The sequence below is a fragment of the Mus caroli genome, unplaced genomic scaffold, assembly GCF_978045245.1.
Source record: "Mus caroli unplaced genomic scaffold, Mus_caroli_1 scaffold_13, whole genome shotgun sequence".
NCBI lineage: Eukaryota > Metazoa > Chordata > Mammalia > Rodentia > Muridae > Mus > Mus caroli.
Window position 1 is genome coordinate 110,440,841 of NW_028227268.1, and position 3,759 is coordinate 110,444,599.

At 43.7% G+C, this 3,759-nt stretch overlaps 1 pseudogene; it reads right to left on the reverse strand.

Annotated features, from left to right (window-relative positions):
• Positions 1–1,018: 1,018 nt before the first annotated feature.
• Positions 1,019–1,736, reverse strand: LOC110306300 (serine/threonine-protein kinase 16-like; annotated as a pseudogene).
• Positions 1,737–3,759: the final 2,023 nt, after the last annotated feature.

Sequence of the window (3,759 nt, forward strand, 5' to 3'; positions counted from 1 at the left end):
GTCAGGCTTTTGGGCACCCAGGTGCGCTGGAAGCCACAAAAGAGCTGAGAACGAAGTGGAAACCCATAGGCTGTATGCCCAGGGGCCAGGGAACAAGGAGGGAGCTCCAGCTTGTTGATGGCTGGCTTGGGCTTGAGCTTGGTTGTGCCTGCAAGTACAGAGAGGCCTTCCAGGGGAGGATAGACAGCAGCTCTTTAAGCGAAGGCCTTCTCCATTGCTTCCCACAGCAGATCTCAGAGAAAAGAGGCAGTTTATAGTTTTAAGGCATTTACTGTCATAGTGGAAGTGGATGAGTAAAACCGTGCCCTATTTCTCAGGGCAGGCCTTATGTCTTATGTCTTAATGTCTAGAAAGAGTTGCGACACAAGACTGGATTGATGTGTCACCACTGCTTCTCTGTCTCAAAAGTTATATGTATATGCAAAACTTTTTATCATTATTTTGGGCTAATTGATTTTTGATACTAAAAGTTACTAAATAAAAGTAGAAATTCTTTTTAAATTCTTATTCCATTTACATTAATACACAGTAGGTCAATTGCCACAGCATTTGCTGGATGAAATCACCCTTCATCCAGAGCCACCTACTAACAGTGAGCAGGCAATGACAACAACAGACAATGTTGGATTCATTCACAGGAAGCTAACAGTGCAGCCATGAAGGAACAGCTGGTCTTCTATGCCAAATTTCCTTTCTTTTTTTCTTTTCACTTTATTCTCCTTTTTATGTATTCTCCTGTTCCCAGATCTGGAAACAACGAGATGGGCACACAGCAGATGTGCACACAGCAGCCCAGCTTTGAGCCATATTTTCTGTTTCATTTTTCTCCAACTCACACTAGGCTCCTTGCCCAGGTATTGGGATAAGAAAGCAGAATATACAAGGACCCACCATCTTTGCCCCTAGCTGTGAGAGCCATCCTGGGAAGATCGGAAGGAATTCCAATGAGGGATGAGAGCGGGTTCAATATACCCCACTGATTTGATCTGTCATCTTCCCAATATGCCCACTGATTTGATCAGATTTGGGTGGTGTGCTGGCCAGGAGCTAGTGACTGCAATGCCTCCAACTGACTGAGAAGGACAAGGATGTGAGGCTGTTGCTGGGGATCCACACTCATCATAGAAGCCAATAGCTGTCACAATGCTGAAGAATGCCTGGGGCTTTGTGGGATGCTGAGTTCACTCTGCACATCAAGGACCACACTGTCACCCTTCTGGAACACCATATCGAAAGGGTCTTCCCCAAACATCATGGCATGAAGCACACAGCCTAGACACCAGACATCAGTCTGCTCATCGATGACGTAGTGGCTTTGCACAGAAAAAAAGTTCACATGCCGAATAGGAGATGGTGCACAGCTGAGCTGCCCAGTCATGGAACAATATCCCCAGGGCTGTAGAGCTAGGCCTGGCGATAGCCCTCCACATGAATGCATGCTTGATTCATTGAACCCAAGTCCATTAAAATTGGCTGCCCCTCATCCCCAAGTAACATATTGGTGGGCTTCAGGTCCCTGAGTGTATAACCTTTGGCATGAATGGACTCAAGTCCTCTGCAGATACTCAGCAACAAAGGTAGGATTTGGTCTTCAGTGAGGAAATTGCCTTCGTCCTTCAGCCTTTCTATCTCATTCCACAGTGTACTTCTCCCTCCCCCAGTTTCTGGACGAAGAGGTAACGCTTATTGTCAATGATGACAGTTCCCCAGGAGCAGACACACAGTACATGGTCCATAACTTCTCAGTCATCCTCTTCAAGGATGTTCTTTCTTCCAGGGAGAGTGGGCTCTTCCAGACCATGCGGTCGGGTCCCGGTGGATCATGCCGTTGGCTTCTTTCAACCAGGGCCCATCTTCGGCCAGGTCCAGCTCTCGCACCTGTCAGGCATGGGGTGGCAGCACAGGAGGTGCGGAACTCAAGCCCACCTCTGGCCAAGTCCACCCTCCTCGCTCAGGAACAAGCACATGGTCTGCCAATACAAACTCCACACCGACCTGGCTCTGGCCTCCCAATTCTACTTTTTTTTAAAAAAAATCATCTGAGTTCTCTAAAGTGTGTAATTTTCCAGGTGGAAATAGATCCAAAGCAAGTTATGTAATTACTACTTAGCCAATGTCTTTGGGAAGTTTAAAAATATCGCTTAGTATATAGCATGAAAGTCTCAAGCTTCATCACCAAAGCAGTGTTTTCTTTGTCTTCTCTGGTACAAAGAACATACACGTTCTCTCTTGCTTTCAAGCTAAGCATCTCTGCTGATCAGCCAATTGTTATTAAACCATCTAGGTAAACAGAGCATTGGTTTGGTGCTATTTAAAAGAGACCCATTAGGTGGTCTTAAAAGGAAGGAGGGAACCCATACAGACCCCATTTTCTGGAATGTTATCTACCAGACAGAGTACCTAGACATTGTTCTGCAATGGCAACCTGAAACTCATGGCTTATGACTATCTGGAAAGAAGAAAACTGTTAGCAGAATGGATTGGGTAAGAAAAGGTAGCAACGAAGAATCAACTATGATCACAAAACTATGAGTCCAAGTACATTTTTTTCTTATTTTTAATTGGGTATTTATTTTATTTAAATTTCCAATGCTATTTCAAAAGTCCCCCACACGCTCCCCCACCCACTCCCCCACCCACTCCCCCACCCACTCCCCCACCCACTCCCCCACCCACTCCCCCACCCACTCCCACTTCTTGGCCCTGTCGTTCCCCTGTACTGAGCCATATAAAGATTGCACGTCCAGTGGGCCTCTCTTTCCACTGATGGCCGACTCTGATTCATATGCATCTAGAGACACGAGTGTACCCCAAGTACATTTTTAATTCAACAATTTTTAAAACTAATTTTAAAATCTATTAAAATTAAAAAAAAATGAAAACACAAACACTTACAGAGATGACAGATCTTCAAGATGTTCACGCAAGAGTCCTTAAAGTCCCCCACACCCAATTTCAGAATGCAAGAGCAGGCTACACACGTGATTCCACCCCCAGTAAGTCCTGTGATGGATGATAACAGATGGAACACTTGGTAATAATGGCCACAGCTGTGGCAAGGCCAGCATAAAAGAGGGGAGAAATCATTACATTCCAAGTAAGCACTTCTAATTATCTGTTTCTTTTTAATATGAGAAATGGTATTGCATCCAGCCTTCTAAACACTGAACACAAAGCAGATTTATTTTCATTTATGACCTCAAGATGCTATCTGTCCCATGCAGAGGTCCCCGATTTCCTGGTATTATCAGTGTATTTTTATCAGTACAATGTGCCTAGTGTCTAGAACACATGGTCACAATGTACCTTATTAGAGCTATTTCTTCTAATGCTGTGACTGTGGATAGAACAGAAATAGAAGTTTGAAGGAAGCAGTAATTCTCCCAGATAATTTTCATTCTTTTCCTTTGATTTGGCTCTATTATTACAACCATTGAGCAAAGTAGGGTAGTGAAAAAAATCAGAAAATTGCAGATTTAAAAGCAAGTTCTGTCATAAGATACTGAAGGATGTTTGTTCAACTTCTCAGAGATGAACTTTGAAGAATATCAAGTTAGATTTCTTAGAACTTCAGTTTGGGGATTTAAGAGATTTCTTGTTAAATTGCCACTAATGGGACAGATAGAAAAATACTTGTCACACAATGACTCTCACACATAAGAATCGGTATACTTGATGGTCCTTCCTTCCATCTCAGCTCCAAAATAGTCTCTGTAACTCCCTCCCTGGGTTTTTTTCCCCATTCTAAGGAGGGATGAA